Source organism: Neodiprion fabricii, chromosome 2 (assembly GCF_021155785.1).
Source record: "Neodiprion fabricii isolate iyNeoFabr1 chromosome 2, iyNeoFabr1.1, whole genome shotgun sequence".
In the NCBI taxonomy this organism is placed as follows: Eukaryota; Metazoa; Arthropoda; class Insecta; order Hymenoptera; family Diprionidae; genus Neodiprion; species Neodiprion fabricii.
The window spans coordinates 4,580,778-4,598,267 of record NC_060240.1 but is presented as its reverse complement, the minus strand read 5'-3'; positions in this window follow the sequence as shown (position 1 = coordinate 4,598,267).

The following is a 17,490-nucleotide window of genomic DNA, read 5'->3' as shown; positions in this document are numbered from 1 at the left end:
ATAAAGAAAAAACAACCTTTCCACCAAATTGACGCCATTTTTGTAAAAATTAGTATTTCTGAAAAATCCTACGCACTTCGCTAGATTTTGGCATCTTCTTGTAAAATCTTTTTCTTTTTTTTTTGTTTTACATCGAGAATCGCGACCTGCAGATGGTCGCCCGTGTAAGAAAAAAAAAAAAAAAAAATTTCCTTTCATCAGCCACTCCACCGCCATTTTGTTTTAAAATGACTAAAAAAAATTTTTACCTTACTCTACAAGACTTGTATCAACATTAATGAAAAAACAGAATTAAAAAATATAATTGATTCATTTTTCTTAAACAAATTGAAGATAATATATAGAAATGACCTGATGACGCAGTAAACGCATAATATAAGACGGTTGTTTAAATCGAGCGACGAAATCGACCTTCAGATGCTATTCAAAACACGGTGAATTTAACCTTGATTGGTATTACGTCGTACGGTTTTCAACGTATCGAAACAATAAGGAGAAGTTGGGAAAATTGGCGAATTGTGTATAACAATTGTGTTTTCCAAAGCCTATAGAATCGCGTATTTGTAGAATTCTAGAAGAGGGAATTATTTCACCACTAATGAGGACAAATCATTCGAGCATACAGAAAATTAATTAACCATGAGCAATTTCGAAAAGGAGCGGCTCGAGACAAAGCCGCGGTATGTCGGCGAAGACAGAATCGTATTACGCAACAGGTGATCGAATACCAACGAATCGTTCTGTTGACTACGATCGGTCGGTCAAGACAGCCGGATAATTCTTATTCACGACGAATTCAATAGAACCCCGGAGCTTTTCTCTATTTATAATATCAGAGAGTAAAGTAAACGAGTCGTCAATTATCCGTAATTCATTGCCTCTTAGATAACAATGCGTTTAATTAAATCGCTGATACAAACTCGGCGATAATTGTTCGACGGTGAATTCGAGGACGGTGTTTTGGTCGGTTCGATCGATTGTTACACTTCGCATCGACGACGAATCGATGTCTTGCTTTCCGATTCAGGCGTACCTACGAATTTCTGGATTACGATTATTCCCCGCATCCCAGGTAACGGGCATCCCATTTTCCTGCGGCCTGCAGTCTTTCAGGACGGAGATGAGCGGCGATATCTAGGAATTTACAAAACGAGAACACCGCGATACCATCGCCGGCTCGGTTCATCTAGATACACTCTATTCCTCACTGGATTTTGACCCCTTGCACACCGACGAAACGGCACAATTTATTGGGACATTAACCACGACCCCCTAAATCTTCTCCTCACACCGCAGTCACTTCCCAGATGTCCAAGATTTTCTCGCCTTGATATCAGCCACGTCACTGTATACGTAAGTATACCTTGATACACCTTTTTTCACTTTTTAACTAGTTTGGAAATGATTTTCATGCCGTGTTTTACGATGCTCGTTTGAGAAATTGTAGGTAGATCGGAAAACAGAAGGGTGACAATATCCAATTTTTATCGAAGCGAAAATATGGGTCAGGTATAGCTTATATTAAAAATTTAGAAACGTCAACGGGTACTGAAAGGAAATAGAATCGTTGGGATTCGACGGTTCTATGTTTATATACATATATATTTTGTTTTTTTTTTATGTTTATATTTAAATGAATAAATTTCGATTTTATACATGAAATAGGTAATCTTCATTTATTACTTATAAGATTTGCTTTTTTACGTTGATCAATAAGTCTTTAAGCTTTTGGTCGATAGTATAAGCAACAGGTTACAGCAGCGCGTAAAGTACAGGCAACCTTCATCCGATAGAAAGATCTTTTCTTTTCTCAATTACGTGGAATTAATCAAAATTAGACATCTACAACCCAGACTCGAAATTCGTGTTACCGGTGTGAATCATCTTTCTACGTTTTGAAATTCTCTGAAATAGTTTTTCGCGTTTTTGAAAATTTCGAATCGAGACCCTTTTGTTTCCTGATTTTTCTACATTTAACTCCGACCTAAATTTCTTTCCGCACTATCGGGATCAAGTATTCTATCGACTCGGTATGGGTTTCAAACCTAATTCTCCGATCAAGAATCGGAATCGAATAACTACAAGGTTTGCCGTTCACTACTATTCAACGACTTCTGTCACGCGTATAGCACACGAAGTGTGCTCGCGTAATTTATGAGGGAATGTATTCTCGCGTATTTTCTTATTCCCCGACTCTATACTAGAAGTTGAATACCTGTTGCGGTTGGCGCATATTGTGGGCGCGCAAAGGGCTTTTGCGGAGAGTCTCCCATTAGGGAATAATTTGCATAACCCATAAAAGTGAAAATCGAACAATAAATGTAAATAATTAGCTATATTCTTAAACCGTCGTAATAAAATCAGCGCTCTCGCCGCTGCAGCTGCCCATCTCTCGCCGCACCACCGCGCGGTAAATTACTATTTAACGAGGGTCTCTTTGCCGCGGATCCCGGAGTCCTTCGGCGCCTGCGGATCCTTCCCCGCGGTAAAAGACAACGAATCCCGTTTCTCGGAGGAGCGGTCTGGCGAGGAGAAAAAATATTTAAAAACTATCGAAAATCAACAGCAGCAAAAACGAAGCGTCGTTTCTACCCCGACGAATCTAATTGATAAGGGGATAAGCTCGACGCCCCGTATTCAATGCCGTACATACTTGCAAGGATCGAAGGATCGGGATGCTGGATGCGCCGATCCTGCGGCAGACTCTCGCCGAGCGCATGGCGTCGCCGGTTCAAACGTCACGTTTGCAAATTGGAACATAAAATCAGGGTTATAAGGGGCTCTCCTGATTGTTTGTTACTGCTTCTAACCGCCTAACCAACCTCGCGATAACTCCGTCCGTTTATGGTAAAGCCGTTCGCGGAAGATAGTCCAGATTACTCCGATATTTCCCCATAACATTTCCAGCCTCGACGTTTTTCTTGAGTAATTATCGAAGCACAGGTTCCGTCCGCGAAGAAACTTCGGCGATACGGCGGATATTTGCTATCTACGTTAGCGGGAGAAGCTTTTATTCTCGATCAAGCTTTAAGCGCAAATTTAAGTGAAATGAGATAAAAAAATCGATGTACCTACTTGGATGAGGAGTTATCGTCACAGCCATGCATGTGTGTGTGATGTAATTATGTGGCCAGCCAGAGCCGTAATACAAACGTCGATTACGCCCGTTGGCCGCACATTACTTGCCTACCCCCAGGGTGGTTGTCCTCAGGGAACAACTCGCTCTCCAGGCAGCGGAACTCCCGCAGCGGCACTAATTGCAATCACGCTCAGGGATCTCGATACCCCCTTCCGATGTATCGATCGGAGCGATCGAGCGGCGCGGGCGGCGGAGAAACGAAGGATCGGAAAAAGGAGCTGCAGGACATTGAGAAGGACTCGGTAAGACGAGAGGACACACCGACGTCCTTCCGTCCATTCTTCACATCTACGTACATACGTTAAACCGCGTTTGTCAATTAAACGCACCCCGGCAACGGAGGCGCGGGTGCCTCCATACAGAGGTAGAAGATTAATCGGATCCGACGATAATTTGTATCGCAACTCGAAATGCTCCCGCGGTGCGGAGCTTGCTAATTGGATAGATCAGTAGTGGGTGATCCGGACGTACGTCGGATCGGGGATCCAAACAAGGCGAAAAACACTTTGGTCTTTATGCATCCTGTTGTATAAATGATCTTCCGCGCATCTTCGAGTTACCGTTGGACTGTAGGTCGAACGACGAATAAAATACGGGAAAGGTGAAACGTGAAATTGAGGATTAATCACTGTGTATAAATTCTGTGACAAAAAAACATCCCAGGTTAAATATCTGTAAATCATTATCGTCAAAAGTTTGGTGGAGGTTAATTTGTGACAAAGGAGGAGGAAAGAAGGTACCAATAACGTCACGTAGCAGGATATTGTGGGACCGAGAGTATAAGGAAAAATGTCAGGGACTGTGGAGCTGAGTGGAAGCTGCCAACTTAAATGGGCAGCCGGACCGCAAAAGAGCTTATACGCGTAATTGATGCGGCCGGAAGATAGACGAGGGAAAAGGCTGCGTCGCAGTGTGGGCATAACCGGCGAGTTGCGTGCCTTGGACTAAGGACATGACCATGTCGCGGGAAACCATTTGGAGGATGTGCAGCCGGAGGGTCGCCTGCATAGGTACGATACCCAAAAATCAATATACTTTTTGGCAATGTCACTGGAAGATTTTAGGATTCGTCAAATTATTATATTCGCGAGCTGCTGCAAAGATTTATGTTTAAAAATAAGGATACATGAAGTACATACTGGAATTAGAGAGAAAAGTATTGGAGTTAATTTCATTCACGATGTATCTATAGTTGCCATAGGGTAACAACTTTTGTTGGAAAGAAAAGAATATTTCTTTCTCTCTCTCTCTCTCTCTGAAAATATATTACGCTGGTTTACATTTATTAATCGTGCATGTCTGTGAATGCTTTTGTAAGTTTAAATATCGAAAGAATCCATGAAAAAGCTTGATAGATGTATCGATGCCTCGTTTCACATCGCTTCAGGATGGTTAAAAAACTAGCAAACTCGTCCGTTTTCACCCTACGATGGTTTATTTCACTCGGTAGGCTGGTTTTTACGAATCCACTGTAAACAGTGCCTTCAACATATCGGCAGCGACGTTGCATGCAACTAAACGAAGCATAGATATCCAAGCTTGTCTTTATGGTTTGAGTATTTTTCCATAGATTTCCGTAGCTTACAAGTGAAAGGGATCAAGGACGCTCGAAGCATGACTATTTTGGGATAAAATTGATGAAAAGTATCGATTTTTTTAACCAACCACTATCCTTCAAGCCGGTCTGTCGGCTACTAAACGATCGACAAACGGTTCTAAACTACGGCGTGCGTCACTCCGAATCTCATGAGTGACTCATTGTCAGTCCACCATCTGCTGGATTAAGTCTCCGGTTCCCCGACGTGACAAGACGCTCGACCTGCGATTCTTGCCAATTTTAATTGACAGCTTACCATCGACGTCAGTCCCATGCTACGGCTCTTCGCCACTCCAGTGACAAACGGCGTGACCCCTAATTTCCTGCTGCTTGCAGCACTCATTTGTTTCAAAGTCTCAATTCAGTCCCGGTTCTCAAGTTCGGTGAACGGCATTTTCCGGAGTGGTTCACCCCTCGGTTCGATTTTTATTATTTTTTAAGTAAGGTATATTCTTAGCCCTGGCCGCGGATTCGAATCACACGCGTAAAGTGGTCGAAATAAATTATCTGCGAAATGAGCAAACCAGGAAGGCTCGTTATCGTTAGAAATGGTAGATCAGATTGAAACATGAAGTCTTACTGATCCATTTGAGGGTTGAACCGCTCTTGATGTCCGATGTCACAACAGTGTGTGAAGTCTTGGAGACCTTTGTAGTCCAGCGAAGTCCCATGAATTCCCTTGCTCTCGTCCTTTGATGCGGGAGAATCGGCTGTTTCGACTCTTTTCAAAGACACGATTGTCGCTCAAACTGGCTTTTCAGATATCGCAAGGTCTACGGTTTATATCAAGTATTTTTAAAAAAACTAAAAATAGGATCATAAAAATACTGGGGCAACTTTCATCGCCTGAAAAATAGCAGACTCCTCAAAAATATTTCCCAGGACATTTGGCATCGTTTCAAGTATTATACTATTACCTATAATCATTTTTCTATGATCTGCGATTTCGTCTGTGAAGGATCGCACATCACGCGCAACTTTTCGCTTATTTCGAGCGTCCCGTTCGTCCCGGATCTCAATCCAACCACTTTCCCACGTAAAATCTCTAGTTCGCGCTCGGTGTATTTACCAGCCCGTTGAATCTTGGTCCTGGACTTGAGCGAGAAGCTGACGAAGAGCCGGGTAAGAAGTTGGCGGTCTTGGAAGTGGGTTGGAAGGGCGATAAATACGCAGACACCCCATAACTCTGAGGAAGGGCGCGATGCGTCATGCTAGATGCGTATCGCGGACGGTGCTATCGGGGAAAAGACTTGGGCGGACGTTGAGCTTTATAATATTACGTTACACGTGTTTTATATATATAGAGGTACGCAGGCGGCGGAGGCTCTTTATAAGCCGGGAGAATCGGCGTCCTCGTAAGTCGCGAGCGGCGCGTATCCCTCGTTTAAAATATGTCCTTAAGCCGTGGTAAATCTACACCGAGGGTCTCCGTCCCGGCTGACCTTTCGACGAACGACTCAACCGGCAGGTGAGAAAAAATCCTCGAGTACGGCGCGCGGCGTGCGAGAGCTTGCGAGCTTGCGACTCGCCGACATCCCGCGGCAGCGAGGACGAGGACGACTTTATTCCCGTTGCGAATTTTACACGCCGTCAATTCGTCCACGCCCTCGAGCTTAATTCCAGTTCCTCCCCAACGATTTGCGATTTCCGCAGGTAGCGAGTTTCCCGATTTTACGCTTCGTTCCGACCAATCAAGCAGCCTCCTTGCTCTCCAACAGTTGGCAGCTGCTGCCTCTTCGCGTCATCGACTAGACGATAGACGTGCGACTAGGAATGCGCTACCTGGCCTAGCAAATTAATTTCCTGCAAATTCTTACCTAGCTTACGACGCGGATACGATTAAATACTGGGAAATTGAGAAAAGAGGGATAAAAAGGAAGGAATTTACGTTGTATGCTGGGATTATTGCCTCACTGATGATCGATGAATGATCTACGCCCACCGCGGAGTTTACTGATAAGTTTTTTGCGAAGATCACCCAACGATGAGATTTACGACTTAGAGTGCAACCGAATTGTGCCGATGTAAGTCGAACATAAATTTCGGTAATTCAGCATATTGATGAGAGAATTATCAAACTTCAAGATATCTTGAAATTTGAAAAAAGAAAATTTAACAAAGTTTTGCTGGACTTTTTACTTTCCTAATCAATTATCTATGAATATACATGAGGGCGGTTCTTTTTAACAAAATGATGATACTGTTTGTGACAAATATTGAAAAAAAAATTGTCGTAACGTCATATATGGCAGGAAATAAATTATACATATATCACAATTACTTTTCTCTGAGAATGATGGTTCGAAATTTACGTCGCACCGGAGTTTGTCGTAGCAGTTGCGTATTTGAAAGAAAATATGCAATAAATTTTGTGGTTGAGATATTTTACGACGAATCAGTGGGACGAAAAATTAAAGACCGACGTACTCTCGCCCTTAGGAATGTGGCAATAATGATTAATCAGCCTTTCATTGCGGCCTTCCAAGTTGCGGCGGCGATGCGTGGGACGATAATGACAATAACTGATTACTGAATCCTTTCGCGCCAACTTTCACCGTGCATATTCAGCCCTCCCACGCCGCCCATTGACTGACTGCCTTACCTCCCTCCTAAATATTGGGCGCGGTACGAATTCGCAATAAATTATATTACACTCCGACGCTTTGCTCGCGCACAAGCTGACATTACGTACGCAAATGCCGTTTCGCAACGATGCCGATACTGCTCGTTCAGATCGAACGATTGTCTCTGAACGCTCGACGCAGTTCACATTTTTCTAGAATTAATACGCATAATTTCTCCGATTTTTAGTAGGAACTAGAATTAAGTTTTTGTCACCAATATTTAAAAAAAAATTTCGATGTTTTTGTTCTTTTTCTTTTCTTTATCAAGAGTAAAAGCGTGATAATCTCGCTTTATCCGAATGCAAATTGAAACGTGACAGTTGATTCGTAGTTCTGGAATCTGATGAATTTTCATTTCTTGACAGAATTTTAGAAACCGCGAAATTTTACCACTTGGACAAATTAATGTAATAAAAATTAATACAGCGAAAGGAGTAATTTTTCCAAATCATTCTGTTTCATTGCTGGGTTATTTCTGGAAACGTATGACAATTCTTCGACTAGAATTGGGTTTCTTGTTTGCAAAAATTGACCACCGGTATTTCTTCTTCCGTTAAAATTGAACCGCGATATTTTCAGTAGTTCTAAAGGCCCTACAAATTACCTAATGAATTCGAAGAGTGCCTTTTCTCCGTCGCGGTGTGTATGTCTACAGGTGCCGATTTGCCCGCATTAATATGTCAAGGCAGGATGAAACGGGCATTCATAATGATATTAATTTTCGTGACGCCAAAGGCGCGCGATGCACGCCGATACATACGAATAATAATAAGCGCCGATCCCCGATACAATAATTATCACAACAAATCAATAAGTGATATATACCGTGATCGCGAAGCAGCTAACGAGCAATTAATAAATCGTTGCAGAACCGATCGCGCGCCGCGTTCGAACCGCCCGCATAAATCTGTGAGGAATCGCTCCCCGTGCAAGCTCGTACACCCCGTGGATTATTATACCTACTCCACACCCAGACAGATATCCCTTCGATGCGTTCTTATTATTATTATTGTACGGTAGGTCGAGTACAAGCGGCGATGTACGAACGTTTGAATGTAAATATGATACACCCGACGCGAATAAGGGGGAATTTGCGAGGCAACGGAAGCTTTCAGTCCGTGGTAATATGCCGGGTAATGAATATCACTTAAACAGCGACAAAGATCATCTTCCTCGTAAAACACCCGCGAGTGTTATTGCACAGGAATAACACAGTATATCTCCAATAGCCTTTCCACACCTCTGCAGGATTATACAAATTTTTCATTAAATCGATCAGATAGCGATTTGTTTTCCCGATTGTTGTGAAATTCATCGGCACACGTAAATTGGAACGAACAGAGTCGTTACACACATAGCGATGATCCAGTTCCAGGTCTCCGACGAAGAGACGGACGATATCGTACCCCGGGGAAGGCAATCCTGATCGAGGTTTTCATCGCACGCAATTCCCGTCACTGCATTCGAGGATATCGGGGCAGCTCTCAGCGGTGGATTTTTTATCGAGCCGGAATTTTTGCCCATTTATTTACAGCGGCCGCGTTGAGACGAGTTCTGAAATCGTATAATTAGTGAGTTATGGCGATTCGAAGGCTGTTAATTAAATTGAAACCGATAGTCAGGCCCAGGGGCGGGTTATTATTCACACCTACAACGGTTCCTGCGAGCGATATTACCTCTGCAATCGCTCGGGACCCTGATCTCTATACCGTAACTACGACACTCGTTGCGTCCGCGCGTGAGTCTGTGTGTGTTATAATTTATAAATTATGATAATACGCGATGGGAACACGCTCGCTCGCGTATCCCTCGGTGATATTGCTCTCGGTTGCTCACCTCCGCACCTCGGTCTGTCTGCAGCTTCGGGCGCAGGCTGCCTGACCGTGTCTGCAGCAACGCCTCCTCGGCCCTCTTCTTCGATCCGTAAGCCGATCCAGTCATTAAATTAGCAGTCTCCATTTACAGATGAATTAGAAAGTACTCCGGCGGCACGTGGCTTGATCCGATTTTTTAACGATACCCGGTAATTCCCTGCCGCGATGCCGTGTGTCGTGACTAAACGCGGGCCACTCTGGTTACGCGACAAAAATGAGAACGAAACCAGCTTGATCGATTGTTCCGCGCCTCTTTTTCTCTCTGCATATTTATAAATGTATGCCGCTCGAACCAAACTCCGTGATGTCTGATTCAGCGGAATACTCTCCACGCGACTTACTTACTCTTCTGTATAAACCAGGTTGCCGGAGGACTCGCGGAACCGTTGACGTGGGCTACCGGCTAGTCCATCTCTACTGTCCTGTCGCGCATCCTGCGGCAGGAGCAGTTCACATGCCGGGAATCCTGGGCCGGCGCTACCCTACATGGCCAGTTGCTGTTAGCCGAGGTGTCGAGGGCGTCGGGAACAACTCGTGAATGTCTTCGGCTCTGGCGCCTGACTGCATTCCGATACCAAAGACTACCAGCCGCCTTCGATCAGCGTCTAGCTCTCGAAAAGGGTGCTAGCGATTCGGAAATTCTAACAATTCCAATCAGCTCGAGTTTCAAAGTGACGAAAAATCATCCGGAGGACAATTGACGGACTCAAAGCTTCTGGTCGCGCCTCTCTTCGGACTGGTGAATCATCCTGAATCCGAAAAACGAGGCTTCGTCGCATCTTGCGACTTCCAAAAACCACTCCAGCGTGCTTAGAATCCACGAAAGTCTCTTCCCTCTTTTTTATCGCTTTTCTCGACCTTGTTTCATGTGGAATCTCACGACAAGGGACTGCAGGAGGACCATGGAGGACGGTGCATAAGACAGTCCGTTACCCGCAGCTGTGGGACAGGCGTCGCTGGGCCGTCAACAGCGGTAGCCAAGAGCTCGGAAAGACACTCGGCGTGTGGACTCGCCGGCGGAGAAGCGTTTGCATGGTGGCTGGGTTGGCATTCGCTCGGTGTTAACGAGACGAGGGTTAGTACGTGCCGAGGGTCCCGATAATGGGGCGAACAGGCGAGAGTGACGTACGGTCGAGCGTTGGAGAGCACCTTCAAGCTCCCACGTAACGAAACGCTTTCCGCGTTTACATCGCTCGGTATCCTCAGGTACGTGCATGCCCACTGTACCTGTTTGATCGGTCAGCTGCGCAGGTGACTCTTCTCTCCGATTCCTGCGGCAGTGGATCGAGGAAAACTACCGCGCTGGTTCCAAGGGCTCCTCGAACACGCGACCAATTATCTACGCCCATCACTTCGAGTCCCTCATGCACCGCGATAATACGCTCGTGAAGCATGGCCTAGCCTCGACTTCTCCCACCGGTCTGCTGCCTACCATTTCTATTCTCGCCTCGACCCAACGGCGTACAGAGGCGAAGCCGCATTACAATAAATTACTATTCATCGCCCTCGAACAAGACGTTAGTCATGTCTCTAACGCTAAAGACACCACGGCGTGGGTGGACGAATTTGGGTCCAATACAACGGACATAGGCGAGGTGCTGGGCGCGGATTCCTTGGTGGGCTGGGACCCCGGAAAATCGGGACGCTGTTTCGTTGAAGGTAGAAGATAGTAACCAAAGACGGTAAATGTATGCGGGGTGTGTTTTGTGACCCCAATTGTCCAGCATCACGATCCCCATGGTTTTGGCGCCAAACTCAGTTCAAGCTACCCCGTGAAATCGACTAGAGTCAAAGTTTCTTCACTTTGGTTGAGTTCCAAGCTAGGCATGTCCTGTCACACTGCAAAAAAATGCGACGTGGACTTGAATGGAAAATTTTTTGATCATAATCTAAAACTATCTGACCTTCAAGTTCCGAATCGACTACGAAAATTGTTCCATTCAAGTCCACACCTGCAACTTTTCGTCAATTTTAACATCGTCATTTCTTACGCTGTATAACTGCGTGCCAAGGCTTTCGCTGGCATACAAATGGAACTGAAAATATCAGAAGCGCACTACGCAGGTGGATGGAGACGGCGAGCCGCACTCCATTAGTTTCTCTATTGGCGGGTGGTTTGAGGACTGCGGATGGTTGGTAGCGGCCCATGTCGAGACCAACGAGTGTGCCTGGCATACGGGAAAGGGGGCCAGCTAAGCAGCGCGGTGGTGCGAGCCTAGCAAAACAATTACTCGCGCACGCCATTTGAGGACATTCGCGTAAGCTGGGTGAGCGAGCCGCGGCGAGCACGCGGCCGGCAATAGAATCCACAACATTACTCGCGGAATTAGCAGAAATCAGCATTGAATGCCCCCCCGCTATCTCGAACCGGGCACTCGACGCTGTACTACCTGGCTACGGCCCGGAGGACGCCCCGAGGATGGTAACAACTTTTGCGGTATGGGAGACTGCCGCTCGCCTCTGTCCCTACGCACTCAGAAATAATAATGTGCCTACCATACATCTTGCCTATCTCTCTTTTCCACTTTTGCAACGCTCGGTGCAACCTGCGGCAGACGGTTGACCGTGGAAAATATATTCTACAGAAATCCCGCAGCTCTTTGAGGGGTGGGGGGGAGGTACTGCTTGGACGGTCCAACATCATACCTATCTTTAGGTGTTTTTATTTTTTTTTTTTTTTTTAGAAAATGAAGACATTTGGAGCACTTGGAGTTGAGAACTTTATTGTTTGCAGTTTCAAGAACATTTGGAAATTTTTCATTGGAATTAATAACAAAATGGAGGCATGGTGCATATCATTGACATTACTGTCCAACTTGTAAGAGAGAAAAACATTCTCTCGAGTTAAAAGTTGTTATTAATTCCAATGAAAAAATTGTAAAATATTCTCGAAACTGTAAATAATAAAGCCCTCAAACTAAAATTGCTCCAAGTGTTTTGATTTTATTTAAAAAAAAAATCTAAAAATAGGTATAATTTTAGATCAACCACGCTGTACCTCCTCCCCTTAAGCCGCCCCTGTGTGACCGCTCCAAAGATCAGAGGATCACCAGATCCGTGCCCATAACTTTTAGCAGCACTGTCTTCGGGAGAAGGATCGAAAAAGTGTTGGAAAAATCTTTAGTACCCTGTACCCCAAAGTGTCACACCGCGCATTGCCGTCCGGCTTTGGAAATTATCTTGACTCTTATCTCGACTCCCGGGCCATGTTTTGTCCCCGCGGAGGGTATCGGAACGACGCCGCTCCGAATGACTCGATACCCTTGCCACTCTCGCTCGACAGACGCTTTCTTACATCATTATTACATCTTACAAGTCCACGTCAGACCAAGGCTCGGGGACCATTGACAGTTGGACCGACTAAGTCCGGCTTATCCCGAGTGGACCGTTGCCCGAGGTGCAGTATACGAGGGGTAACCGTGGGCGTCGGTGACATTCCTTACCCGTCGTCTTTGGCCTCTCGGCGTTACGTCGTCGCCTCGACGTTCCTCGCACGTGCCCTTTGGGCACGTTCTTCGTGTACTTAAAGCCCGGTAATACGGCGAGAGGATCGTCGATTTGCCTGGTTTGTGTACGCGTGAAATCCTGACTGGGAAATCGGCCCAACCATGGATGAACAATGTCGTACAATGGCGCTAATCAAGGAAGGTTAATTGCCGGTGATCGTCCATGCCGCATCCCAAGTTGTACGGTGAATGATTAATCGACGCTTTATATCGCACCATTTTCGCCCGTGCAATGGGGGGGAAAAATTTCTCCCCGTAGTCGTTGGCGGTGAGAGGCAGGCGAGAGAAGATTACCGTCGATCCGAGGTGCGTGGTAATAAAAAATTAGAATCCGATCGGCGCGGGGTATAATAACGAACTTTCGGACACCGGTCGACGAAAGAAGCGTCGCCGAAGGCGTCTCGCAACCAACACGCGACTGCTAAACGAAATCTCGCTGCGGTCAACGGGGGGCGGTTTTCGAGGCCGCCACGCAAGGGTGCGGCGCGCTATCAATAAATATATCGGAAATCGAACGAGCGCGAGTTGTATACGAGCACCGCGTGCGGCATGCACGATTTTTCCGTGGCTCGTACGACGACCGCGGTGTTGCGTCATCCTCCTTGAGTATAATTAAAAGTTGGAGGAGGAGAAAAGAGGAAATACCAAAGCAGCAGCTACCGACCTGATAAAATTACGATAACGGGTTCCGGGCAGGCTCGTTATCTCGCCGCCTCGCCACAGCGCTGTTTTTGCATCATGGTCAAGTCGCCGATCCCCCCTTGCCTCTACCTTCTTACCTCATCCTTTTATTCATCCGCCTCCTCACCTCGATATCTAAATCCACGACCCGCAACTTCCTGGGAAATTCTGGATTATCGCCGCTCGTTCTCATTGCCAAGATTCTTAACGCTTCTACAGCAATGGAATTGTATTACACAATCTCACAATGAAATATAAACGTTTCGTTATCGGTGCAGCAAAAGTTTCTTTGGTGATCTTCTGCCTCTCATCTTCTTATTTGATCGTGTATGACACTTTGTAGGTACAATTGATGAAAAACAATTTCTCATCGTTTGACTAATTTATTCTTGAAGATTTCTTAACGTTACAAAACTAATTTTAATCACAATAATGACAAGAATTGACTGAATGTTTCTGTACCGAGACGTGTTGCAGCTTCTTATTGCTCGATGTTTCTTTTCATTTCCACACGTCTTAAACAACCTGGGGCTGCACCCACGGCTGAAAGAGCGATAACGAGACCGTCGAGTAAACGTCGCGGTTCTTTTCAATAATCCCAGCGGATGAGGGTTGCGACGGGCGATATGAGTTGGTCAGGGTCTAACCCAGCCGAGATTAAAGCCGGTGGTTAAAGGGAGTCCGGGAAGGTTTATGCAAGAAATTATGAACAGCAATTAATGTGACTTCAGCCGAAATTAATCATCTCGTCGAATTCGCAGCCTGTTCTTATTTACCTGGATTTCAAATTTTTCAACTTAGTTTTTTTTTTCTCGTTACTCGAGAATTCTCGGATTTCGGAGAAATTTCTAAAACTTTAAAAAACGATAAAATTGTTAATTAAATCTGAAAATAAAATTACGCTTATCAATAATCATCAACATTTATTATTTACTCAGTCTTGTTTCAATTAAAATTTTAATTACTTACACACTTTATCGACACAACTAACCAGATTATACTTTGAGTATCTTCCTAGCAAACTTTCATTATGTATTTTTATTAAAAATTAGGTACTTTGAATACGTATCTCAGCTTTCTTCCGAGATAAGTATAGAATTATTAATCACAGAGTATTTTAATTAAACAAATATTAGTTGTATACCTGAAGTATCTTCATAAAAGCATTCTTCAAATAAAAGTAACGTACGGTATCTACAGTTACATGCAATCAAGACACGATTTTTCGATTTCTTGACACTTGTTTCCTATCTCGAGTTATAAAACCAGATCTCCCGAGAATTCTAACCGACCAGAAAGCCTATCGTGTACGAATCACAATCGATCTCACCGAAGTTTGAAAGTGAAATCCAAAATCGAGTATCCGGATATGACGCGGAGAAGGACTACAGGTCTTCAGGACCGTGGATGGCTGGGTTTATGGGATCGAGTAGAGCGCGATGCATCCGGGTCTAGGGGGTTGCAGGGGGACCGTCGGATTTGAAGATAGCCGAATAAGTGAGCAGACAAATTAATTCCTGCGGGTAACATGTGAACGTGGGCAGCTGGCGTATGGGATGGTGGACCAAGTCAGAGCGCGTGGACGCGTCGCATCTCTCGGAAAAGAAATACAACTCATATCTGGTATTTACAAGTTTGGAGGACTCTAACTGGCCCATCGCTCGTTCAATAAAGATGTCCCACCAAGCTTTATAACTCGGGTCCTAGGGCCCTGTGTACGACACGTCGTTTTATGGCCGACATGCGCCGGCGTGTCCGTCACTCAGCCGCTGGACTCGGGCATGAATTTTTCTCCCCGCGTTCAATCCTTCCTTTCGATCCTCCGGAGCCGCTTCGTGCCTTCAATTTATTCGATTACTGTTTTAACACCTTGTAAAACTACTCCTCGCGCTCTGTGAACGATTGCCCGTAATTACTATCCGCGATCCCGTTCCAGCATTCGCCTAAGATTCATCTTCCAAGTTCGTGAGGAGGGAATACGCTTTCACGAATGCCGATCGTCGTAGAAAACACGGCTCAAGGGTTGGTCTACGTTTGTTATTTTAAGATTGATCTCCGAGTTGTCGTGCCGTCATCGAATCTTCAAACGTGAACACCGAAAACTTCGGAAAGTTGAATCGTAGGTATCGAGGAGTGGAAAACGTTGGCCGGAAATCGTGGAACGGTCGTTGCAAATTTTCATTCTCTTATAATAATTAAAATTTCCTAGACGTTTCTTTGTTCTCTGCTTCCAGACGTCGTTCGTTCCGAACTGTTTCACCGTGTCTTCGTGTGCGGGACTTTTGAGTTTCCAGTTGTCTTTGAGCCGCGGAGGAAGACGACAAACGAGACAAGAAAACCGGTAATTAGTTAGGGACGAGACAAATCGCGTACACGCCTAATCGAGACACGCCACACGTTTTTTCCTGTCTTCCGCCGTACCGACACTCGCGTCTCTCAATCTCAAGCCGCGTGGGCGGATGTGCGGGATCGGAGAGCGGAAAATTTCTCTCCGCGATAAGGAATCCGATCCTCTTATATGTACACAGCAGTAAACCGCATCTTGACGGACGTTGCGGAGCGATTCGTAAGCACGAAACCAAGCAAAGTGTGAGTTTCTAGTCTTATCGTTAGAAGGGAATACCAAATCTGGATAAATTATTCCCCCATCTTAACGTCCGTATTTTGAAATTATCCGACTCTGTACGGTTTCCGGAAAGTTTTGACGGCAAAAAAAATAAAAGTAAAAATAAAAAATTTCGCCTACGGTGGGAAATCTGGTGGTTGCGTTATGTCCTGGAGAATTTCGCTTCGCACGAAGCGCAGGTAATATAATACAGGATTGTAATGTCCCAGGATGCGCGAGTGGCCGGAGCTGCGGTTTGACGTGAGGATCTTCACCGGTTGTCTAGAAACTCTTGCTGCATAAGATGTGCGGTCACGCAGCGTGTATGGCTTGCGCACGTCGTATAATGTGAGGCAGGAGCTCCGGAGACAGAGGAGATCTCATTGTCAGAATGTGAGAAGCCTGTTTCCGATTAGAGAAAACAGCGACTTCCGCGGTCTGCGTAAAGCCGTCGGGGCGCGGCGTTAACGTGATTGTCAAAATGTTAAAAAGGATAATTCGCGGAACCGCAATCACGCTAATAACTCGCTGGAATTGCCTGCGCTCACTCGGTTTATCCGTATCGTTAACTTGTTGTTAGCTTATCTCCCACCGGACAACTTGTATGTGTATGTAAATTGGCTGTGGTAGAGAAAAAAAGTGCGCCAAGGCTTAACTGTGAATAGACCTTAATACGGTAGCCTGCAAACGGAATAGTGGCACACCGATGGCACTCCGAGTGCATAGAAGATCACCGCGTCGTTATACATACTCGTGGAAAAAGTAAACCCCATAACGCTGCGAAGGAGCTTAGAACTGTTTCCCTGAACCGCGCGCGGGACTGAAAAACAGCGCCAGAAATCACGACCAAGAATTATTCGCAATTTGAGAGAAAATATATTAATAAGCGACGATTTTTTTCAACCCATAAATTTTTACGGTTCGACTTTAAATACGTTAACGACTTTTCTCTCATCCTGCAGCGGTGAGCCAATTTACGATCTTGTTTATAAATTTCACTTTAACAGTTTATGCATTTTCTTGGCAGGTTCTGTGAATTGCAGCGAAAAAAAAAGATCCTTGCATTCTTGCAAAAAAAGTACAGTATTTTCAGCAAAATAATATGGTTGATAGATTTTTTTTGTTTTTCAATGAAACAAATAACATTTACAAACAAAGTCAATGATTTATTGGCATTGAATAATCAATCACTGACTTGAATAAATAATCTTGTTACAGTTTCATCCTATTCTATGAAATCCGCAAAAAAACGACACTGGCAAGTTGATTGAATAAAATGTTTCAACCAAACGTCAGTGACTAAATAATTGCCTGTGATTGGAGAGAATAAAAATTAGTTTCACCATATAGTAAAAAATTGAATTTGGGTCTATCGGACAAAACTTTTTTATCGAATATACATTCACAGAAAAAACATCTGAAAAGTGTTTATTTGCATACTCAAGTGTAGCATGTAAAAGTGTT